Here is a 25,905-nt window from a genome sequence, read left to right on the forward strand (position 1 = left end):
GCCAATGCCATGATTTATATTCTTGTTCCTCTGACTTTCTTGATCCTGCTGTGCAGTGAGGGAGACTCGGGATAACAGGAGAACTTGCCCCCAGCTTCCTGTGGCTGCTGTAGTGACCGATTGCAACCTTAGTGAGTGTAGACAACAGAAATGTATCACCTTGTAGTTCTGGACGGGAGAAGCACACACCGAATCCTCCAAGGTTAAAATCAAGGCAGCAGCAGGGTTGGCTCCCCCAGAGGCTGCAGGGTAGAAGACAGGCTTTGCCCCCTGCTTCTGGTAGCCTTGGACATTTCTCGGCTGTGGCTCCTTTCTCTACCTTCAAAGCCAGTGACAAAGCCGCCTCCGTCTCTCAATCTGCTTCCCTCTTCTTCTGTCACATGGCTTTCTTTTGCAGGACAATTTTCCTCTGCCTCCCTCTTAGAGGACACTTGTGATTAATCTAGAACCCATCCAGAAAATCCAGAATTATCTTCTCATCCCAAGATCCTGCAAAGTCCCTTTAGCCAGTATTCACAATGTTCCAGGGGGTCAGGGCCTGGATATCCTTGGGGGCTGTGATGTTTAGTTTTGTGTTGTCCCGACTGGGCTAAGGGATGCCCAGATAGCGGGTGAAACATTTCTGGTGTTTGAGAAGATGTTTCTGCAAGAGGCTAGCGTTCGGATCAGTAGACTGAGTGGGGAAGCTGTCGAGTGCTTGAACCGAAGGAAGGGGTTGGGGAAGGCACATTCTCTGCTTGGGCGGAGATGTCTGTCCTCCCCTGCCCTTGGACACGGATGTCAGTGCTCTTGTCTTTGGGCTTCAGTGCTCAGACGAGCACTTCCACCATTAGCCCCTCAGTCTTGGGTCGTCAGACTTAGACTGAGTCACGCACTGCGATTCCCCATTCTCCAACTGGCATATGGCAGACTGTGGGGTTTAGCCTCCCAAACTGCATGAGCCGACTCCTATAAAAATCTCCTATTAAATGTATCTGTGTATGTCTTGTTGGTACTGTTTCTGGAAAATCTTGACTAACACAGGGGCCATTGTTCAGCCTATCACACTCTCAATAACCAGAATTTATTGAGCATTTACTGTGTAGTAAGTGCTGTGCTAAATGCTTTAACGCAGGCACCCTTTTGGCTCTCCAATCCCCAGATTACCCCTAATTTGCAGACAATAACAGCTAAAATTTATTTGATTCTTAGCCAACCTTTTTTCTTGGATTTTAGAGCTATTAACCCTTTTAACTCATAATAACCTATACAATAGGACTGCTATTTCTATCTTATATAGGAGGAAATTGAAGCATAGCCAAGTTAAACAATTTGCCCAAAATCTTCTAAAAAAAAAGTAAATTTAGAATATGAACCCAAACATATGACTACCAAACTTTTTGCCAGCCCAGTTTCATTCTTCCTAGTTCATAGAAGGTCTACCTGGGCTGGCGCCGCAGCTCACTAGGCTAATCCTCCGCCTGCGGCACTGGCACACTGGGTTCTAGTCCTGGTCAAGGTGCCGGATTCTGTCTTGGTTGCTCCCCTTCCAGTCCAGCTCTCTGCTGTGGCCCGGTAGTGCAGTGGACGATGGTCCAGGTCCTTGGGCCCCACACCAACAGGGGAGACCAGGAGAAGCACCTGGCTCCTGGCTTCGGATCAGCGCGGTGAGCCGGCTGCAGCGGCCATTGGGGGGTGAACCAACGGCAAAGGAAGACCTTTCTCTCTGTCTCTCTCTCTCACTGTCTAACTCTGCCTGTCAAAAAAAAAAAAAAAAAAAAGTCTACCTGGTTCTTGATGGTCCTTATTCCACTGGCAAAGGAAAAGCGGTACTGTGATTAGAAGGTCACCTAGAAGGTCAAATGGCCAATATCACGAATGTTTTTCATTGCCTGTACATGTTCCTTTGCATTCACTATTGTCCCTATATCCCTTTGAAACTCAGCATCACTACAGGAATAACATATTGTCACTAATACCACTGTGTGAATAGATTTCCAGGGTAGTTTGTTGTAAGAGAGAATATGAACTTGAAGGGTTAAGAAAGAGAGAACTTGGATGCCAAGGTCAAACATCACAGAGGGAGGGGTGGCTGGGGAATTAGATGACCCACATTCCACCCTGGGGGAGAGGTCTTAGTGGGGTTGGGCAGGGTGGGGCAGAGAGCCTTGATAGATGAGAACTGGGGTGTTTGAATCCACTCAAGACAAGTTGGCCTCAGGGTGGTCAAGTTGAACGTGTGGCAGTGGATGAGCAGCCACGCATTAGAGCGTGTGCTTCACTGAGAAACAAGGTGGAGAGAAGAAATGATGGAAGGGACTCACTCCATCAGGCTGTCAGCCCAGGAGAGCCCCAGGCTGTTATCACATTCTGCTAATTCAAGAAGCAGTCATTAACTTCCTACTGGGTGCTCAGAGCTTTTCTAAGAGCTGCCACTAGAGAGGCCCCCACGGACTGACGTGAACACAATCATGATGTAATGCCCACCTTGCAAACTGGCATCTCAGGGGCCTAATTCTGGAAGCAATACTTTTGGCAGCAAAGCATTTTAAAAACTTAATTTGAGGAGTTTTTTGTTTTTGGAGGGGGTAGGTGTTTGACCTGGCAGTTACAGTGCTGAGAAAGATGCCCAAGTCCCACCTCAGAGAGTCTGGGTTTGATTCCTGGCTTCTGCTCCCAATTCCATCTTCTTGCTAATGCTGACTATGGGAGCAGGTGATGGCTCGAGTAGTTAGGTCCCTGTCACCCTTGTGAGAGACCTGGATTAAGTTTCCAGTTCCCAGCTCCAGGCCAGCCCAGTCCTGGCTGTTGTGGGCATTTGGGGAGTGAACCAGCAGATAAGAGTCTGTCTGTCTCTCTGTCTCTTGAATAAATTAAAAAAAATTAAATAAAAGGATTTTTTTTTTAGATTAAGCATGTACTTTCCAGTTCATGATAGTTCTCACATTCCAAGTTGGCATACTCTCAACTCACTTCGGAATCTTTCCAGTTCCTTAAAGCAGTCGAATCTGTAAATTTTGGGGTAAGATCTTGTACCATGTTTCAGAGGCTGCCAAAGTTTCAGAATGGAAACAAGTAAGTCAAGAAACACTAAGCTTACAGCCATCCTAGTAACTCTGGAAGGTCCCATTTCTGTCTCATTTGTCCACTAAATGCCTCCCATTAGAAAACCCACATGTCATGAATTTTACTGCCATAAATTGCAGAGTCATACTAATTCCCATTTTGTCCTCTGTGGCTCTTTCTTTTCTTGAGTAAATGGGAAATGTTTGTCCCAATGGATTTTAAAAAATTTACTTACTTATTTGAAAGAGGAGAGAGAGAGAGAGAAGGAGAGAGAGCAATGAGTGAGCTCCCATCCACTGGTTCACACCCTAAATGCCCACAACAGCCAGGGCTGTGTCAGGCTGGAGCCAGGAGCCAGGAACCCAGTCTGGGCCTCCCACATGGGTGACAGGGACCCAATTACTTGAGCCACCCCCTGCTGTCTTTCAGAGTGTGCACTAGCAGAAAGCTGGAATTGGGACTAGAGCTGGGACTCAAACCCAGACACTGTGATATGGGATGCAGACATACCTAGTGGCATCTTAGTGCCTATAAAAAGTACCTGCCCCTGTGTGGCAAAGAAGGTAATCTACATCAAACCAGCACTCCCTCAAACGAGTCTACCAAAATGATAGGATGTAGCAGCCAGCAGAGCTGAGACTCATTTGTTCATTTGACAAATATTTATTGAGTGCTAGTATTTTATTAGGTGCTGTGGTCACAGCAAAAAAAAAAAAAAAAAGTTCTTGCCCTCATGTAGCTTAATTCTAATGATGCAGCTACTCAGAAATCATGTATGCAGTCCAACAACTTTTATATTTAGACAAAAACCCCAGGGTTATAATTGACTCATGAATTGCCTAGAGTTGTTCAGCTTGTAAGTGATATAACCAGGACTGAAGATAAGGCTGACAATGATTCTGAGAATTACCTACTTCCTCCTAACATGCACATCCTTCTTAAGGGTTTAATCTGCTTCCACAGATCCATCTCAAACAACCCATCAACTGGAGTTGGCCTTATTCAGGTCCCTGAGCTTGACTCTCTCTCTCTCTTTTTTTTTTTTTTTTTTTTTTGAGAGGCAGAGTGGACAGTGAGAGAGAGAGACAGAGAGAAAGGTCTTCCTTTTTGCCGTTGGTTCACCCTCTAATGGCTGCTGCAGCCAGTGCACTGCGCTGATCTGAAGCCAGGAGCCAGGTGCTTCTCCTGGTCTCCCATGCGGGTGCAGGGCCCAAGCACTTGGGCCATCCTCCACTGCACTCCCTGGCCACAGCAGAGAGCTGAACTGGAAGAGGAGCAACCAGGACAGAATCCGGCGCCCTGACCAGGACTAGAACCCAGTGTGCCGGCACCGCATTAGCCTATTGAGCCACAGCGCCAGCCAAGTCCCTGAGCTTGATTCTCGATTACTTCTCCCGCCTTCAAGTCCTGGGCAGTTTGTCCTCTATGTAGAGTGGAGTTCCCCACACCCCCTCATTGCTTCATTGCTTCCCTTCTCACTTTGTTATAGTCAAAGGCTTGACTACCTTCTGTGATTATTATCGTTCTACCAATGGATTAAACTCTTGTTTAAATGAATCATTTTTTAACAGAATTGCACATGCCGTATGATTCCATTTATATGAAATTCTTGAAAGTGGAAATTCCTTGCCTAGGAAATTTTAGAACATTCTAGAGAAGGAATGTGTACCACTCATTGCCTAGTGTTAAGGATAGGAATTTACTACACATGGGTAGCATGGGACTTCCTGGAGTGATGGAAACATTCTATCTCTTGAATATGGTGTTGTAACATGAGCACAGACATTCATCAAACTACATTCAAAATGCGTATGTTTTATTGTTTGCAGATTACACATGGACAAAGTTGATTTTTTTTAAGTAGAAAAAGAGACATTTTGAAATGGGGTTGCCTTTCTGTAAAGATGCACAGAATCTACTGATTCAGAGGTGGGACTTGAAGTGAAAACCTGTAATGAATATGTGTGGTTCTATCCACTAAGGCAGTGAGACTGCAGAGATGAATCTGCCCTGCTCATTCAGTCTCATTTGCCACGCGCCTGTCATGAAAACGCATTAGGCTGCAATGAGTGTATATATTTTTAGAGGGGAATGGAATGGGGTGAAGAATGAGGATCAATATGGTCTTTTTTTAATTATCTATTTACATATTTGAAAGTCAGAATTACAGAGAGAGACAGAGAGACAGAGGGAGATCTTCCATCCACTGCTTCACTCCCCAAATGGCAACAATGGCTGGGACTGAGCTGATGTTAAGCCAGGAGCCAGGAGCTTCTTCTGGGTCTCCCACGTGGGTGCACAGGGGCTGAAGCACTTGGGCCATCTGCTGCTTTCCCAGGAGCATTGGCAGGAAGCTGGATTGAGAGTGGAGCAGCTGGAACTAAAACCAACTCCCATATGGGATGCTGGCACTGCAGATGGCAGCTTAACCCACTACTCCCACAGTGCAGGTCCCTCAATATGGTCTTTAAACATAAACCAGAACCTCCATCTAGTATTCAATTTATAGAGCAGCACTCTTTCCCTGGAGGAAGAATTGGCTGGATTGACTTGTGGAGATGTCTTTAGAGAGATATATAAGGAGCAGCACATCTGGTCTACTTTATATCTCACTTAAGGACTTATCAAGCATAATTATTATTGTACATGATTTCCACCATATGAGCTGACCTCAGAACTTAACTATTTCATGTAAAAATCAACTCCACTGGATGTTTTCAGATTGGCTGGGGACTAAAGGAAAAACCTTGGATTCTAGGTCTGTCACAATCTGATTTGTCTCCAGGGAATATGGAAGCCAGGGTCTCCCACACGGGTGGCTTGGATCCAAGTACTTGAAGCATCACCTCCCAGGGTAGACATTAGCAGGAGTCTGGATTCTGGAGTGGAGCTGGAACTTGAACCCAAGCACTCCAATACAAGATATGGGGGTCCCAAGTGACGTCTGAACCCATGATGCTGAATGCTTGCCCCTTCTAGGATCTTGACTACATTTATCAACCCGTGAATAAGCCTCGTCCTCTCTGTGTGTCTGCACATGGTTGTCTCGGAGCACATGTATGTATGTGCACATAGTCAATGGCCTCCATAGCTTCCACATCAGCTTAGCAGAATCTTCAAACTCCTATGAGTGTATGTAGTGGTCTTTGTGATTACCTGATAAATACTGTGGACCATTTGATTCCCTCTCCTTTTCTAATCTCATGTTGTATTTTAAAAATAAGTTTTATATCTAAAGATTTATTTATTTGAAAGACAGAGATACAGAGTGGCAGAGGCAGAGAGAGAGATATTCTATCTGCTGGTTCACTCCCCAAATGGCTGCAACGGCTGGAGCTGGGCCAATCCAGAGCCAGGAGCCAGGAGCCAGGAGCTTCTTCTGGATCTCCCACACAGGTGCAGGGGCCCAAGCACTTGGGTCATCTTCCACAGCTTTCCCAGGTCATAGCAGGGAGCTGGATAAAAAGTGGAGCAGCCGGAACTGGAACCAGTGCCCATATGGGATGCCAGTATTGCAGGTAGCAGCTTTACCTGCTATACCACACAGTACCAGCCTCTCTTTTTCTTTTTAAAAAGCTATCTGTGGGGCCGGCGCTGTGGTGTAGCAGGTAAAGCCGCCGCCTGAGGTGCCGGCATCCCATGTGGGCACCAGTTCCAAACCTGGCTGCTCTACTTCCAATCTAACTCTCTGCTATGGCCTGGGAAAGCAGTGGCTGATGGCCCAAGTCCTAGGGCCCCGGCACTCATGTGGGAAGACCCGGAGGAAGCTCCTAGGGTTCTAACCCTAACCCTAACCCTAACCCTAACCCTAACCCTCCTGGCTTCAGATTGGTGCAGCTCCGGCTGTTGCAGCCTTCTGGGGAGTGAACCAGCAGATGAAAGACCTCTCTCTCTCTCTCTGCCTCTACCTCTCCTTCTCTCTCTGTGTAACCCTTTCAAATAAATAAATAAATAAATAAATAAATAAATAAATAAATCTTCAGCAAAAAAGAGCCTATTTATTTAAAAGGCAGAGAAGGAAGGGGAGGGGAAGGGAGGGGAGGGGAGGGAAGGAAGAAAAAATTATTGACTGGTTCAATACCAAATGCCCACAACAGCGGGGTTGGACCAGGAACCTAATCCAAGCCTTCTACAGGGGTGGCAGGGATCCAACTTCTTGAGCCATCCCATCACCTGCTGCCTCCCAAGGGTATGCAATAGCAGGAATCTGGACTAGGGAGTGGAGCCAGGACTTGAACCCAGGTACTCTGATATGGGGTGTGGGCATCCCAAGTGGTGCTTTAACGGATACACCAAAACTGTAATTTTAATATTATATTGAAAGGGGGCCAGCACTGTGGAATAACGGGTAAAGCTGCCGCCTGCAATGCCAGCATCCCATATGGGCGCCAGATCGAGTCCCTGCTGCTCCTCTTCTAATCTAGCTCTGTTATGGCCTGGGAAAGCAGTGGAAGATGGCCCAGGTGGGGAGGAACTAGCAGATGGAAGACCTTTCTCCCTGTCTCTCTCTCTTTGTAACTCTACCTCTTAAATAAATAAAGTCTTAAACAAATCTTCAAGTAATTTTCAAGTACACAGTACACGTTTATTAACCACAGCCACCGTGTTATTCGTTAGATCTCTTATTCACCCTCTGACCAACATCTCAGTCCATGCCTTCCACATCCCCCGAGAATCACCATTCTGTTCTCTGATGTTGCGAGTTTGACTTTTTAAGATTCCACATATAAGTAAGGTCACATGGCATTTGTCTTTCTGTACCTGGCTTACTTCACTTAACAGTGACCTACAGGTTCATCCATGTGGTTACAAATGCCAAGAGTTCCTTCTTTTTTGAGACTGAATAGTATTCCATTGTGTATGCATACCACATTTTCTATATCCATTTATCCAATATTCCATTGATTTGATATCTTATCAATAGTGTTGCCATGAACATGGAGGTGCAGATACCTCTTCAACACACTGATTTCATTTTTTGGGGTAATACTTCAGAAGGAATGCTGGGTCATACTACAGTTGTATTTTTAATTTTTTGAAGTATCTCTGTAATATTTTCCATAATGGCTGAACCAATTTACATTCTCACCAAAGTTCCCTTTCCTCCACATCCTTGCCAACACTTAATCCTTTGCCTTTTTGATAATAGCTTTTATGAAAGACGTGGAATTATAGTTTTAATTTGAATTTCTCAGATGATTAGTGAGGTTGAGCATTTTTTAAAATACCTGTGGGCCATTGGTATGTCTTCTTTTAAGAAATGTTTTTATAGGTCCTTTGCCTATTTTTAAATTGGGTTATTTGTTCTATTGAGTTTCTTATACATTAAGGATATTAACCTGTATCATCTGATGTATGGTTTGCCAATGATTTCTCCCATCCCATTGGCTGTCTCTTTACTCTGTGGATCACCATGTCTTTCCTAAGAGTATTCCAGGGGCCAGTGCTGTGGTGTAACAGGTTAAGCCTCTGCCTGAGGTGCCAGCATCCATATGGGCACCAGTTCGAGTCCCAGCTGCTCTTCCTCTGATCCAGCTCCCTGCTAATGTCCTGGGATAGCAGTGGAAGATGGCCCAAGTGCTTGGACCCCTGCACCCATGTGGGAGACCTGGAAGAAGCTCCTCGCTCCTGGCTGTCTGGCTGTTGTGGCATTTGGGGAATGAGCCAGCAGATGGAAGAACCCTCTGTCTGTAACTCTGCCTCTCAAATAAATAAATAAATGAATTTTTAAAAATAATAAATCTTTGAAAAAAAAAGAAAGCCTGGATTGAGCCCAGCCTTTTTTTTTTTTTTTTTTTAAATGTTTATGTATTATTTGAAAGGTGGAGTTACAGAGAGGCAGTGGGGGGTGGGGGGAGAGAGAGAGAAGTCTTCCATCCACTGGTTTATTTCCCAAATGGCCACAATGCCTGGATCTGAGGCCAATCCGAAACCAGGAGCCTGGAGCTTCTTCCTGGTCTCCCACGTGGGTGCAGGGGCCCAACCTCTTGAGCCATCTTCCACTGCTTTCCCAGGCCATAGTTGGATCAGAAGTGGAGCAGCCAGGACTCGAACCAGCGCCCATAGGTATGCCAGCACTGCAGGTGGTGGCTTTACCTGCTATGCCACAGTGCTGGCCTCGTGGTCCCAAGCCTCTTTTAAAAAAATTCCAGAATGTACAGATGACTAAGCCTCAGTGATTCTTTAACCGTAGCTTCAGACACTACTTCCTTTCTAATCATTGTTCATCATTTTACTTCATCTGCAGCATATTCTCAACTCCAGTCATTCTCAGTCTTTGTCTTCCTTTGGATCTCAATAAATACTCTTCAACGATAAGGAATTTCATGTTTCCTGAATAACCCCACCTACTGTCTACCTTGCCAGCACCATCTTTCTCATGCCAGTCTGTAGATAATTGTTTTTAAATATTTATGTTGAATAAGTTTGTGTTTTGTCTTCGTTCATTTTTGTAAGCTTCCTCAGGATAGGAATTATGGCTGAACTTTACTCTCCACCCTACCAAGTTGCATGGTTATTTTTGCTTTGTGAGAAGTTAATAGGTATTTATCAATCATGCTAACATGATTACACTCACATAGAATAGACAGGATTTCTTCACTTATTATTGACCTTCGCTTTTTGTGTTGGATCCAGAAGTTTAACATCTTTTCTTATTTTCATGATACACTATTAACAACTATAATTGGATTTTATTCAATGTATTAATTTGTTAATATTCAACAGATGTCATGCTAAGTGACAGGAATATAAAAAGAACAAGACTCAATTTTGGACTTCAAGTCTAGCAACATCAATGAAGTTTTTCTTATTTTGAATGCAGTTTACTTATTGTGGCTTTGTAGTTGTTTTGCAGGTAGTAATTTGACCCGAAAGACAATAATTTTATGAAAAAATACAGGTCTTATGTGTTTCTTTTCAAATGGTGATTGAACCACAATATGGCTGAATTTATACTTATATTTGGTATGCTTTTCATTCAACCAGATACCCTGGCTACTTCCTTTTTACAAGGAGAAACCTTAGGCTAAATAAAAGGAGCCCTCAAAAGCAGTAAGATGCCAAGGAAAATTAGGAACAGTGTAACAGAAAGAAAAGAAGAGAACTGTTCCAGATTCATAGTCCCTATAAGGGGATTTATACTACCTTGGAGTAGTCCAGGGACAAATAGTAACAAGACACCCATGGTCGGGAAATATGGCAGCCTGGATTTTTGGAGTTCCAACCAGATTGGACCTTGGCAAAACTGTGTGGGATGCACGCTGCCATGTCTTTGTATGAATGTGATGAGTTAGAACTAGGGTAGATCGTGTGTGGAAGAAAGAGGTATAAGGTTTCCTTCCTTAGCACCATCTTCCTAGGAAGATGCTTTGTCACATCTTCTAGAATACACTTACCAAATAAACATCTTGTTTCTGAGTTCATAAAGATTAATCCCAAAGTGCCCCCTTCCTATATATAGAACCTGTCAATGTAACTATTTGATTATCATACTATTGTTGGTGCCATTTCCGTTGTCCAATGTAGTTCACTAGGGTAGTTTTCCAATATAGGCCACGATAATAAACCCTGTAAAGAGTGGGGACATTGGATATATTCTGTGGTGCAGAGCAGGTAAGAATTTGGTGTGTATCCTTTATCCGCTATCTTTACCTTTTCCTACATCTTTTTTTTTTTTCTAGATCCCTCATAATTGGAGACTCCCTTATCTTTCTACAACGTATTTTCCCATATGGTTCCTCCATCAAAACTCTTCCCACAGGTTAGGTCAAGTTTCCTCCCCCACAGGATACAAATCCCTCCCTCAGTTCCCCTTGGGAGGAGTGGCTTTTCTGCTTTTCCCAATCCTTTCCTTCCTCCAAGGTCCACTTTAGACCAATATCCTCCATCAAGTCCTCCCTGACAGTTCCTTCTTCCTTCTCTGACCTCCTAGTACACAATGGTGTGTGATAATAATAGCTTTCATTGACCCAGTGGTTGACGAAATACTGCATTCACTTTTGATTTTCACAGGCCCTTAAGGTTGGTAGGAAGAAGTTTCTTGAGCTCCTCCCTGCCAGAGAGAATAAAAAAACAGCCTAAGGCCATTTTGCAAGTAAATAGTGAAATTGGGACATTAATCTGGGCCCTTGCAGTCCAAGGCTTTTCCACTAGTCTTTTGTTTCTGTCTCATACCCCTATACCTCAATGGTACCTAGTTCAGTACTGGGAAAAGTTATATACTCCAATAACTGTCTGTGCATTGCAGTGTTGACCTTGTCAGGTTTTCATCTTTCTTCCTGTATTCCACCTGCTCACGACTCATAATGTCTACTTCTGTTTGTCATAAACCACAAGTATGCGCTCGTGAGTCTGCAAAGCACCAGTGGTGGAAGGTCTGCTCTTTGCAGATGACATCTACAATGGAAGCTGTAGATGGGGTGGGACAGGAGTCTGTTCCCCCGCATGCTGTCTGTGAGGGGCAGGGTCTCCTTGAAGGGCTAGCAAGGGGTAGGGGGTCTCTAAAGAACAGCAGATGGAAGACATGATTTTACTTGTGTGCTAAGAGGGCTTCTTTTAGAAACCAAAGAAAAAGCCTATTTAAAAAACACTAGCAGAGAAAACCTCCCTCTTTTGACTGAGTGACATTTCATGCCTGTTCATATCATTATGTCAGGCTTCGAAAACTGAAGAACAGTCCCTTTTCTCATTAGACAAAAGGAAGAACTGGGCGTTTCCCTAATAGGAGACCCAGATGTGGTGAGTGAAGCATTAGGGCTGAAGCTGAGTCACTGGCGTTGGGATGGGTGGGGGGACTAGAGGGCTCCCCTGAGCATTCAAAGGCCGTGAATGAGCTTAGGGCCACCGTTACACACCCCTGTCGGCTGCAGCCAGTGCTGGTATTGTCAGCACCTGAGACACAGCTCAAGGAGTATCTCTAGCTGTCTTTAGTTTTTTCAAAATGTATCTTATCCAGGTCATACGACTTGTGTTTTATTTTTTAATAACTTAAAAATAATTTAAGATCCAGAAGAAACTGCAGCACAGTATAGAGAATTCCTGTGTGCCCTACACCCAGCTTCCCTAATGATATCTTATCTAACCATAGCTGTTTATTTTTAGGTAGTATTTAAGAACAAATCACTTATTATTACCTCTTATGGTTTTGGGTGTTGATGAGTCCATATGGGTTGTTACCACATAGGGTTTGTCAAATGTCCTGGCTGCTATCAGATAGAGGCTGGGGTTGGTGTCACCTGACGGTTTGGAAGCTGAGCTGATGGGACATCTCTTTCTCCACATGGCCTCTGCAAGTGGGCAGCCTGGGCTTCCTGACATCAGGCTGGTCTCGGCGTGATCAGATTTCCTATGTGGTGGCTGACTTACTCAGAAACAATTGCTCCAAGAGGCTTGAGTAGAAGTTGCAAGGCTTCTTGTGACCTTGTCTTCAAAGTCCCAGAACATTACTTCTGTCACTTTGTATTGGTCGAGCAAGTCACTAAGGTCAGCCAGATTCAAGCAGAGAGGAATTAGATGCCACAGAAAACAGAAGTAACAAAAAGCTGACAGCTGTCTTCAATCATCACAATTGTACTGCAGTTTGGTGGCCACCAAGTAAGTGGACAATATAATATGCTAAGGACGAGCCGGCGCCGTGGCTCAATAGGCTAATCCTCCACCTTGCGGCGCCGGCACACCGGGTTCTAGTCCCGGTTGGGGCGCCGGATTCTGTCCCGGTTGCCCCTCTTCCAGGCCAGCTCTCTGCTATGGCCAGGGAGTGCAGTGGAGGATGGCCCAGGTGCTTGGGCCCTGCACCCCATGGGAGACCAGGAAAAGCACCTGGCTCCTGGCTCCTGCCAGGATCAGCGCGGTGCGCCGGCTGCAGCGGCGGCCATTGGAGGGTGAACCAACGGCAAAGGAAGACCTTTCTCTCTCTGTCTCTCTCTCTCACTGTCCACTCTGCCTGTCAAAAATAAAAAAAAAAAAATATGCTAAGGACGTGGTCATCAGTCCTTAGGTCCTTTGAGACTACATCCAGTCACTGTGTCATAGCACCTGAAGGCAGTGTATTTTCAGTAAATTTTGCATGACAGAGCAATTGAATCACCCTTTCAATCCACACACAGTAAATGGGAATAAGCAGGAAAGTAGCGGATATCTCTGGGTTTTAGGTCAAACCTTGGAAATGCCCTGGCACCACTGTAGTTTCCATTCTCCAAATAGACTGAAGTCCATCAAATACTTTTTACTCTACAAGGGGTCTTCGAAAAGTTCATTATGAAAAAACAGTACATGAATTTAAAAATAAAATTTTCCTACAAAACAAAATTATCTTGTCATTCCATTTTCCCATGAACTTTTGGAAGAAATCTTGTATTCGTGCCTGCTACAAAGTAATCTGCCTGCAATAGAGGGGCACTGTATTAGGAGCTGTGCTCATCACCAGTGACTTCAGGATGACTGCTGCCCTCAGGAACACTCACAGTTCCTCCCTACCTTTTGCTGGAGCCTCATTTTCCAACCTGGGTGTTAAGCATGACTGGGAAAACAGAGAGACCCTCAGTGTTGAGGAGGAATGGTTAGGAGAAGCAGGTCCCATGACGGTGGTGATGGCTATCGTGAATTGGACTGGTTATTCCGTGGGGGACGCAGCAGCTCCCCCCACAGCAGCCTCGGGGTGACTTCTGGTGTGGGGAGCACGGGATGGAGACTGGCACCCTGAGCCTTTTTTTTTTCTTTCTCTAAGATGGTATCCACTTCCATGCCCAGATGTCGGATGACCCAGAGAACAATTCTTTGAGCACGCATTGTTTGAGTGGGAAGAAATCTTCACTGAAGGGTGGGGAACATCCAGCTTAGGGGAGGTGGAGTTGGAGAAGTCCTGGGCAGGCGCACAGTGAGGGCTTCGATGGGAGCTGGCCGCGTGAGAAGAAAGCTAAGAACGCACCACGGGCGGCTTGAATTAAGGGAGAGGCTCAGGCTGAACAATTCATCTGTTTGTGTATTGAACACGCTTCCTGTGATCCTCTTCCTCAAATTATAGATGACTATCATGCGAGTCCTGGAGTTTGTAGGAAACGTAAAATGGGCGTGTCTGACAACAGCAGCAGATTCGAATGAAAGGGCTCCCCCTGGAGGCGCTGTCGGGAGGTGGTGGAGGAAAAGTGGGACCTGGGTGTGTTTGGGAGGTGGTCTTGGGCCAGAAAAGAGAGGATTCTTCTTCTTCACCGGAGACTCTTTCAAAAACGGTGTCAGGTTGTGGATTTCTGGGACCGTAGGGCAGACTGGAAGAGAACTTGCGTATGTGAGCCCCGGAGAGTGCTATTAAGCGGCAGAAGGAAAGGCAGCTGTAGGCATGGGAGGAGGGAGAGGGAGAGGGAGAAGCCCTGAGACCCAGGCCAGCGACTGCCTCTAGGCAAGGCTCTGTCAGCCGAGCCAGTGCCAGTTCCCGAATGTGCCCCGTTCCTTCATGCCTCTGCCCTCTTTTTGGGCCTGGTTGATGTGAGGTTTGACGATTCAGCTGAAACATCAGGACCCCAGGGACACCTTTTTGATCATTCTCTGTTTGGATTCGGGTTCCTCCTAGGTGCCCCGTGTGTCCTGAGTTCATTCGGTTGGACGTGAGCCCCGTAAAGGTAGGGCTTGTGTCCTCCTGGCTTATCATCACACTGCCAGTGCCTAAAACCTGTACATTGTCAACACATGTTTACTTACAGGATGAGGTGTCTCGGTTGTAGTAGTTACATATGTGTGAAAATTGTGTGTAGACCTATCTGTCTGTCCACTAGACTATGTGCCTTCTGACAATGGGGGTCATGGTTTCCCCACAGTATTAGCTCAGTCTGGGGAATAGAGGGTGGCTATCAATACTGCTGAATGGATTATTACAATGGGAGGGGGAAGTCTGGGGTACACACAGGCATATGCGACTCTAAGCTCTGACTCGCTGTGAGATGACCAGGGGAGCAAGGCCTATGCCAGACACATCAAAAGAGAGTCTCTCACTTGGGGCCCAGTTAGCTATAGTTTTTAAAATCTCTGTGAGTTATTTTAATGGTGAGAACCTCTGGGCTAGGTGCTAAAGGAATGCTGAGATTGAGGACAGCCAAGAGAATATTCCAGAACAGAACCCTGTCCGCTGGAGAGGGAAGGGCTTTTGTTCTTTTCCAAAACTGGAGCAGATGGAAAGAAGAAAGGCTGGCTTCTATCCGAACATTCAATGGATTCTCTCTGGGAGAATAACTGAGGTAGACAAGGGACTCTGTTTTTAAGAAATTGGAGCATTTTCTAGAATAGTGGCTGCCATCATTCCCAGGACAGTAGAATCAGCTTTGCTTGGGAGTTTATTAGAAACGCAGAGGCCGGGCTGGCGCCGTGGCTCAATAGGCTAATCCTCTGCCTTGCGGCGCCGGCACACTGGGTTCTAGTCCCCGTTGCCCCTCTTCCAGGCTAGCTCTCTGCTATGGCCAGGGAGTGCAGTGGAGGATGGCCCAAGTGCAAGCACCTGGCTCCTGCCTTCAGATCAGCACGGTGTGCTGGCCGTGGCGGCCATTGGAGGGTGAACCAACGGCAAAAGGAAGATCTTTCTCTCTGTCTCTCTCTCTCTCCTCTCTCTCTCTCACTGTCCACTCTGCCTGTCCAAGAAAAAAAAAAAAACAAAAAAACGCAGAGGCCAAAGCCCCTTCCAAGTATAGTGAATCAAAATTTGTTTTTACACACACGTTCCCCAGATGGTTCATCTGCACTTTGAAGTTTGAGAAGCATTGTTCCGAAGTAGTTGTTCTCAAAGTGCAACTAGGGCAGTGGCATCATCTGGGGTGTGGGTCGGCTTGTGGTTCTTACACTTTATCCTGTATCAGAATTGTCTATGGGGCTGGTGTTGTGGCATAGCTGGTAAAGCTGCTGCCCGCTTGCTGGCATCCCGTATGTGTGCCGGTCTCAAGCCCCAGCTGCTCCACTTTTGATCCAGCTCCCTGCTAATGCACCTGGGAAAAGCAGCAAAAGATGGCTCAAGTGCTTGGACCCCTGCACCCATGTGAGAGACCCAGAGGAAGCTCCTGGTTCCTGGCTTCTAGCCGTTGCAGTCATCTGGGGAGTGAACCAGTGGATGGAAGATCTCTGTCTCTCCCACCACTCTTCTCTTTCTGTACCCTGCCTTTCAAATAAATAAGTAAGTCTTTTAAAAAAAGAGAATTGTCTAAAGAATTTGTTAATCACAGATTGCTGGGGCAATTCCCAGTTCAAAGGGAAACCAGTAAACCCATAAACCATCTCATTGGGTAGGTTTGCATGGGGTACAATAATTTGCATTTCTAACAACTTCCATGTGACGTTGATGCTGCTTGCTCATGGAACACATTTTGGGCCATTACAAATAAGGCTGTGATCACCATTCATACACCAGTCTTCGAATGGACATTGCTCTTGTTTATTTTGGGTAAAGAACTAGGAGTGGAACTATGGGACCATATGAGAATTGTATGTTTAATTCAAGAAACTGTCAAACTTTTCCTCAAAGTGGCTAGATCAGTTTACATTCCTATCAACAGTGAATGTGTGTTTTAGTTCCTCCACATCTTTACCAACCCTTGGTATGGTATTTTAATTTTTGCTTTTCTATTCGATATATGGTGATATTTCATTATAGTTTTAATTTGCATTTACTTAATGACTAGATGGAATTGAGCACCTTTTCATGTGCTTAATTGCCTTTTGTGTATCCTCTTGAGGAAGTGTGTTCCCATTTCATTTCACTCATTTACTCTTTCGCCATTTTCTTACTGGATCAATTAATTGCTCATTATTGAGGTTTTCTTCCTTTGTATTGAGCTTTGAGAACAATTTATGTATCCCAGGTACAAATCCTTTATCATATATATTATTTGTAAATGTTCCCTTTCAATCTGTGTTTGTTTTTTCATTCTCTTAGAAATATCTTTCAAAGAACAGACATTTTTAATTTTGATGAAGTTCGAGTTAATTTTTTTTTTTTTTTTTTGACAGGCAGAGTTAGACAGTGAGAGACAGAGAGACAGAGAGAAAGGTCTTCCTTCCATTGGTTCACCCCCCCACATGGCTGCCACGGCCGGCGCTGTGCCGATCCAAAGCCAGGAGCCAGGTGCTTCCTCCTGATCTCCCATGCTGGTGCAGGGCCCAAGTGCCTGGGCCATCCTCCACTGCCTTCCTGGGCCACAGCAGAGAGCTGGACTGGAAGAGGAGCAACCGGGACAGAATCCGGCACCCCGACCGGGACTAGAACCTGGGGTGCTGGTGCCGCAGGTGGAGGATTAGCCTAGTGAGCCGTGGCGCTGGCCAAGTTACTCTTTTTTTTAGCAGAAGGTACTTTTGAGGTTGTGTCGAAGACATCCTCACCTATCCCAAGATCACTAAGGTTTTCTAGTATGTTTTCCTCTGGAAATTTTATAATTTTATGTCTTACACTTAAATCTATGATCTACCATTTGCATATGGTATCCGCTTTTTTCAACATTTTGGTCAAAGACAATCTACTACTGTATTGCTTTCCACCTTGTAGAAAATCAGTTGTTCACATATGTATGGGTCTGTTGACTCTTTATCTGGTTCCTTTGGTCTAATTGTATATATTTGTGTTGAGCCCTGTAGCTTTATCATCAAATAGTTTTAATCTTCCCATTGTGTTCTTTTTCAATGTTGTTTTGTAAATGCCAGATTCTTTGCATTTTATATGAATTTTATATTTCATATAATGTGCATTTATATGAATTAGAAGCAACTTTTCAAATTCTATAAAAAACTGGCTGGGATTATGACTGGGGGTATATTTAATCTACAGATCAATTAGGGAAGAATTTTTTTCCCCAAAAAACCTTTTTTTAAGGTATACAAACTTCATGCATTTTGTAAATACAACTTTAGGAACAGTGATTCTTCCCTGCAGTTGCCTGTTCAGTTTGCTGAATGTCTCTTTTGCAATGCAGAAGCTTCTCAATTTGATGTAATTCCATTTGTCAATTTTGGCTTTGATTGCCTGTGCCTCTGGGGTCTTTTCCAAGAACTCTTTGCCTATGCTGATGTCTTGCAGAGTTTCACCAAGGTTCTCTAATAATTTGATGGTATTGGCTCATATATTTAGGTCTTGATCCATTGTGAGTGGATTTTGGTATAATGGTGTAAGGTAAGGGTCTTGCTTCATACTCCTGCATGTGGTGATCCAGTTTTCCCAGCACTATGTTTTGAAGAGACTATTCTTGCTCCAGGGATTAATTTTAGCTTTTTTTCAAAGATAAATTGGTTGTAGATATGTGGATTGATTTCTGGAGTTTCTGTTCTGTTCCATTGGTCTATCCATCTGTTTTTGTACCAGTACCAGGCTGCTTTAATTATAACTGCCCTGTAGTGTGTCTTGAAATCTGGTATTTTGCTGCCTCCAGCTTTGTTTTTGTTGTATAAGATTGTTTTTCCTATTCAAGGTCTTCTGTGTTCCATATGAATCTCAGTATTGTTTTTTTCTATATGTGAGAAGAATGGGCTTGATATTTTGATTATTATCACATTGAATCTGTAAATTGCTTTTGGTATTATGGACATTTTGATGATATTGATTCTTCCAATCCACGATCATGGAAGATTTTTCAATTTTTTGTGTCTTCTCCTATTTCTTTCTTTAATGTTTTGTAATTCTCATTGTATAGGGTTTTGATGTCTTTGGTTAAATTTATTCCAAGGTATTTTTTTTTTTTTGTGGCTATTGTGAATGGACTGATCTTAGAAGTTCTTTCTCAGCCACAGCATTGACTGTGTATGCAAAGGCTGTTGATTTTTGTGTGTTGATTATATATCTTGCCACTTTACCAAACTCTTTTATGAGTTCCAATCATCTCTTAATGGAGTCTTTTGGATCCCCTATATATAGAATCACCTCATCTGCAAATAGGGATGGGTTGACTTCCTCCTAACTTGTATCCCCTGGATTTTTTTTTCTTGCCTAATGGCTCTGTCTAAAACTTCCAGGACTACACTGTCTGGTTCTGGATCTTAGTGGGAATGCTTCCAGTATTATACCTCAATATTTTATATCTTTTGATACTCTTGTAAATGGTATTTTTTAATTTCCAATTGTTCATTTCCAGTGTATAGAAATATCATTAATACTTGCATATTAATCTTATATCATGGAATCTTGAACCCGTTTACCAGTCCTAGAACTTTCTTTGTAGATTCTGTAAGGTCTTTATTCACAGATTCATATCATCTATGAATAAAGATAGTTTTCTATTGCCTTTCCATTTCAAGTGCATTCCTTTCCTTTTTTTTTTTTTTTTTTTTGGACAGGCAGAGTGGACAGTGAGAGAGACGGAGAGAAAGGTCTTCCTTTGCCATTGGTTCACCCTCCAATGGCCGCCGCGGCCGCTGCACTGCAGCTGGCGCACCGCGCTGATCTGAAGCCAGGAGCCAGGAGCTTCTCCTGGTCTCCCATAGGGTGCAAGGCCCAAGGACTTGGGCCATCCTCCACTGCACTCCTGGGCCACAGCAGAGAGCTGGCCTGGAAGAGGGGTAACCGGAACAGAATCCGGCGCCCTGACTGGGTCTAGAACCCGGTGTGCCAGCGCCGCAGGTGGAGGATTAGCCTATTGAGCCGTGGTGCCAGCCATTCCTTTCCTTTCCTTTTAAAAAGAATCGCATTGACTAGATCCTCAGTGCAGTGTTGAACAGGAGTGGTAGGAGTGCATATTCTTGTCACATTCCTGACTGTGGGGAGAGAGCATTCAGAGTTGCATTGTTAAGTAAAATGTCAGTGTTAGATTTTTCAGAGGTTTCAAAACAATCAAGTTTGAGGATATTCCTGAGTATTTCCAGTTTGTTTCTTTTTCTTAAAATGTCAGGAATGGATGTTAGATTTTGTCAAATGATTTCTCTGATTTTTGGGACTTTTTAAATTTTATTAATATGATGGATTACATTAAATTTTGAAAGTGAAACTAACCTTGCATTCCTGAGATAAGCTCCACTTGGTTGTGATGTGTTATTCTTTTTATATATTGTTGCATTAATTCTGATAAAACTTAGTTAAGAATTTTTGCATCTATCTTCATAAAGGATATTGGTTGTTTCCTTGCAATGTCTTTGTTTTTTACATCAGGGTAATGCTGACATCACAGAATGAGTTGGAAAAATAATCCCAATTTTTCAGTTTTCTGGATTAGTCAGTGTATAACTGTTATTATTTATTCCTTAAATATTTGGTATAATTTGCAGTAAGGAGATCTGGGCCTGGGGTTTTCTTCATGGAAATGGTTTTAACTACAATTTCTTTCATAGATGAAGAGCTGTTCAGGTCATCTATTTCTTCTTAAGTGAGCTTCAGCAGTCTGTGTCCTTCAAGGAATTGTTCTATTTCAAATAAATTACTAAATTTTTTTAAAAAAGATTTATTTTGCTTATTTGAAAGAGCTTAAAGATAAGTAGAGATAGAGAGAGAGGTCTTCCATCCACTGGTTCACCCCCTAAGTGGCTGCAACAGCCAGAGCTGAGCTGATCTGAAGCCAGGAGCCTGGAGCTTCTTCCAGGTCTCCCATGTAGGTGCAGGGGCCCAAGGATTTGGGCCATCTTGCACTGCTCTCTCAGGCCATAGCATCAAGCTGGATTGGAAGTGGAGCAGCTGGGACTCAAACCAGTGCCCATATGGGATGCTGGTGCTGCAGGCCAGGGCATTAACCACATTAACCACAGTGCCAGCCCCATAGATTACTAATTTTTTTTTTTTTTTTACAGGCAGAGTGGACAGTGAGAGAGACAGAGAAAGGTCTTCCTTTGCTGTTGGTTCACCCTCCAATGGCCGCCACGGCCAGTGCGCTGCGGCCAGCGCACCGCGCTGATCCGATGGCAGGAGCCAGGTGCTTCTCCTGGTCTCCCATGGGGTGCAGGGCCCAAGGACTTGGGCCATCCTCCACTGCACTTCTGGGACATAGCAGAGAGCTAGCCTGGGAGAAGGGCAACCGGGACAGAATCTGGCGCCCCGACTGGGTCTAGAACCCGGTGTGCTGGTGCCGCTAGGCGGAGGATTAGCCTATTGAGCCATGGCGCCGGCCTAACTTTTCTTAATATTATTTAATTATCCTTTTTATATGTTGTAGGGCCGGTAGTGATGCCACCTGTCTCTTTACTTATATCAGTAATATTTCTTTCTCCTGATCAGTCTGGCTAGAGTTTTATCAATCTTTTCAAAGAGCCAACTTTTCATTTCACTGATTTTTCTCTATTTGTCTGATTTCTGTTTTTCTATTTCTATTTATTATTTTATATCTTCCATTTACTTTGTATTTACTTTGTGTCTTCTAGTTTCTTGAGAAACTAGAAACTGTTGTCTACCAAGGATTCAGCATGTTGACTTGATACCTTTCTTGGTCAGTTAGTGCTTTAAGTTTCTCCCTAAGTACTGCTTTGGCAGTGTTCCCACAAATTTTGATATGTTGTGTTTTCATAATCTTTCAGTGAAAGACATTTTATAATCTCCCTTATGATTCTTATTTGATTCATAGGTTATTTAGAAGTTGTCATTTAAGTTACTTATACTTTGGGCTTTCCAGATATCTTTTTTGTTTTGACTTTAATTCTGCTATGCTAAGAGAACATACTTTGATTAGGGTTAAATGTATCATGTTGGTATTTGTTATCTATTTGCCCTATCTGTTCTTTGTACTCCTATCCTCTCCTTCTACATTTTCTGGATTAAATTTAGATTCCACTTGTATTCTTAATAAAAAAAGAAGTCTACTGCCCTCCTATCTTTGTTCCTGTGTATGCAGTGTGTCTGTCTGTCTTTTGTGGCTACTTTTAATATTTGGCTCTTTATCACTTTTTTAGACTGGTTTGTGGCTGAGGTATAATTTATCTTGGTAAATGTTCCATGTGCATATGATGAGAATGTGGATTCTGCTGGTGTGTGTGGTATTCTGTAAATGTTAATTAGGTCACATTGGTCAATAGTGTTTAACTCTTTTGTATCCTGATTTTCTTTCCTTTTATACTTATGAATAGTTGAGTTGAAGAGGGATCTTTAAATGGCAAGCTATACTGTGGATTTGTCCGTCTCTTCTTGTAGTTCTATCAGTTTTTTTTTTTTTTTTTTTTTGGACAGGCAGAGTTAGACAGTGAGAGACAGAGAGACAGAGAGAAAGGTCTTCCTTTTCCATTGGTTCATCCTCCAAATGTCTGCTACAGCCAGCGTGTTGCGCCGATCCAAAGCCAGGAGCCAGGTGCTTCCTCCTGGTCTCCCATGTGGGTGCAGGGCCCAAGGACCTGGGCCATCCTCCACTGCCTTCCCGGGCCACAGCAGAGAGCTGGACTGGAAGAGGAGCAACCGGGACAGAATCCAGCACCCCGACCGGAACTAGAACCCGGGGTGCTGGAGCCACAGGTGGAGGATTAGCCTAGTGAGCCGCAGTGCCGGCCAGTTCTATCAGCTTTTGCTCTGTGTATTTTGAAGCTCTGTTATTAGGTGCATAAATATTTAGGGTTGTTGTATAATTTTGATGACTTGAAACTTTTATTCCTGGTAAGAGTCTTTGTTCTGAAATATATTCTGCCATAAATTAACAGATCTGCTCCATATTTCCTTCACTATCTGCTATCATAGCATATCTCCTGCCATCCTTTTACTTCAACCTCTCTGTGTCCTTATATTTCAAGTGCATTTTTATAGACCACATATGGTTGGGTCATGCTTTATAAAAAAATCTGACATCTGATTTTTAAACAAGGTAGTTAGACCATTTACATTTAGTGTTATTTATATGATTAGGGTTAAATCTATCATCTTGCTATTTGTTATCTGCTTGTCTCTTATGTTCCTTGTGCCCCTATCCTCTCTTCCTGCCTTTTTCAGATTAAATTCTTTTGAATTCCATTTTGTCTACTTTGTTGGTTCATTACCTATGTCTATTTTATTTTAATAGTTGTTTTGGTGTTTATAGAATATATCTGTAATATATATCACATTCTACCTTCAAGTGCTGTTATACTACTTCATGTGGTATAATAAGGATATTATAAAAAGGATAAGAACATTACAATGGTATACTTTTATTTCTCCTCTGCTGATCTTTGTGCTATTGTTGCCATATAGTTCACTTTTACATACGTTATAAGCCTCATCTATATTACTATTTTTGCTTAGTCAACTGGTTTCCAAAAATATTAAAATGATAACATTAACCCATGTAGTTACCACTTCCAGCTTTCTTTATTCCTTTCTGTAGACCTTTATTTCCAACTGTTATCATTTTCCCTTTATTTATTTAATTTTATTTATTTATTTAATTAATTTATTTAATTTCTCTTAGTGTAGATCTTATGGTGATGAATTCTTTGATCTTTTGCTTTAGAAAAATATTGTCACAAGTGTAGAGTTCTCGGGAATTCTTTTCTTTTAGTACTTTAGTGATGCTACTCCACTGTTTTTACAATGCATTTTTTTTTTTTTTTTTTTTACAGGCAGAGTGGACAGTGAGAGAGACAGAGAGAAAGGTCTTCCTTTGCCGTTGGTTCACCCTCCAATGGCCGCCACGGCTGGCGCGCTGTGGCTGGTGCACCGCGCTGATCCAAAGGCAGGAGCCAGGTGCTTCTCCTGGTCTCCCATGGGGTGCAGGGCCCAAGCACTTGGGTCATCCTCCACTGCACTCCCTGGCCACAGCAGAGAGCTGGCCTGGAAGAGGGGCAACCGGGAAAGAATCTGGCGCCCCAACCGGGTCTAGAACCTGCTGTGCCGGCACATCTAGGTGGAGGATTAGCCTAGTGAGCCACGGCGCCGGCCCGTTGCATTGTTTCTAAAAGACATCTACTGCTCACTTTTGTTCCTCTCTTTGCAGTGTGTCTTTTTTTCTTTTCTGGATAATTTCAATGTTTACTGTTTATCACTGCTTTTGAACAATTTGTTTATGATGTGCTATAACAGTTTTTCATGTGCTTTGTGCTTAGGACTCATGAGATTCTTGGTTGTATGGGCTTTCATAATGTTTGGAAATTTTGGGGTCAATATTTATTAAAATTTTTGGCCCTCTCTTTTCTCCTTTCTTTTAAAAATCCAATTATAGTAAACGAGGCTGCTTGAAGATGTCTCAGATATCACTGATACTCTGTATTTGTTTTTGCTTTTCAATTTCTTTATTTTCTGCTTTATTTTGGATAGTTCTGTTACTGTATCTTCAAGATCACTAATCTTTTCTTCCTGAATCTGTCATTAATCACATCCAGTGCATTTTTTTTTAATCAAAGATGCTGTTTTCATGTATACAAATGTGAACTGTATTTTAAAAAAATACATCCTGTTCTTGCCGGCGCCATGGCTCAATAGGCTAATCCTCCGCCTGTGGTGTCGGGGCGCCGGATTCTGTCCCAGTCGCTCCTCTTCCTGTCCAGCTCTCTGCTGTGGCCTGGGAGTGCAGTGGAGGATGGCCCAAGTCCTTGGGTCCTGTACCAGCATGGGAGACCAGGAGAAGCACCTGGCTCCTGGCTTCGGATCAGAGTGGTGTGCTGGCCGCATCGCGCCAGCCGCGGCGGCCATTGTGGGGTGAACCAACGGAAAAAAGGAAGACCTTTCTCTTTGTCTCTCTCTCTCTCACTGTCCACTCTGTCAAAAAAAAAAAAAAAAAAAAAAAGAAAAGAAAAGAAAAAAGAAAAAAATACATCCTGTTCCTACAACTCAACAACAAAAACCCAAATAACCCAATCAAAAAATAGGCAAGGGAGTTGAATGGATATTTCTCTAAAGATGATCTACAAATGACCAAAAGCATATGGAAAGATGCTAAACATCACTAATCGTTAGGGAAATGCAAATCAAAACCACAATGAGATATGTGGGGGGAAGAGGAAATGGTTAATGAGTGAATGAGTTGTTTAATGAGTATAGACTTTCAGTTTTGCAAGATGAGAAAGTTCTGGAGATTGGTTGCACAACAATGTAAATATATTTAGCACTACTGAATCATACTCTTAGAAATGATTAAGATGGTAATTTTCTTTTTATTTTTCATACTTAATCATCCTTTTATTCCAAAAGTATTAATTAAAATTCCTGCACTGTGCAACATTTATAGGTCACAAGGTGACCAAGACAAATTTAGTTCTGGTTGTCATGGAGTTTAAGATGGTAAATTTTGTTATGCATTTTTACCACAATAAAAAATCCATAACAAAATAAAAAACGTAAAAAAAGTAAAAAGATAATAAACAAGAAGTCTATTAGCATAATGCCAAAATACTGTTGGGAAAAATAACACATTGTTCCTTGAGAAAGTCCAAACAAATGATATTTGTTTTTTAGAAAAAATATATCTTCCTTGTCTCTATTTAACTTCTGGAACTAACGTAGCAGCTATAGTAACGATTTCTCAGTGCTCCCCTGCTAAAGCCAACATCTGTGCATGTCCTGTGTCCATTTCAGCTGCTTTAACTTCTTATATGGCTTGTACTTACCTGCTTTTTTGGTGCCTGGTAAAGTAACTTTTCATTAGATTCTGGACATTTGCATTTTGTTTTGTTTTGGGTGCTGGGTATTTCTGTATTTCTAAAAATATTCTGGCGCTTTGTTCTAGGGTTTGGTGAAACCATTTGGAAACACATTTGTGAGGCAGGACTGGAGCAACACTGAGCCCGGGGCTCATCAGGCCTTAGCACTGAGGCACTCGCTGCCTGTGCTCTACCTGTCCCCTCCCTGCCTCGAGTGTTGAGAATTTCCAGTCTGCCTGGTGGGAACAGACACTCTTCCCAGCCCTGGGTGAATGGCAGCCACTGTTACCTTGAATCTTTCTCTGGCTTCTGACAGTTGTTGTTTAAGTATATGCTGATCAGCCCTCAGAGTAGCAATACCCACGTGGGACCCCTCAACAAAACCTCCAG

The 25,905-nt window shown here is 43.3% G+C and overlaps 1 long non-coding RNA gene across 5 annotated transcripts in view; it reads left to right on the forward strand.

Annotated features, from left to right (window-relative positions):
• LOC149121947 (uncharacterized) overlaps positions 1 to 25,905 on the forward strand; it is an 82,791-nt gene that overhangs the window by 26,397 nt on the left and 30,489 nt on the right. The window lies entirely within an intron of this gene.

The sequence above is a fragment of the Oryctolagus cuniculus genome, chromosome 15, assembly GCF_051225735.1.
Source record: "Oryctolagus cuniculus isolate XC-2025 breed Fujian yellow rabbit chromosome 15, ASM5122573v1, whole genome shotgun sequence".
In the NCBI taxonomy this organism is placed as follows: Eukaryota; Metazoa; Chordata; class Mammalia; order Lagomorpha; family Leporidae; genus Oryctolagus; species Oryctolagus cuniculus.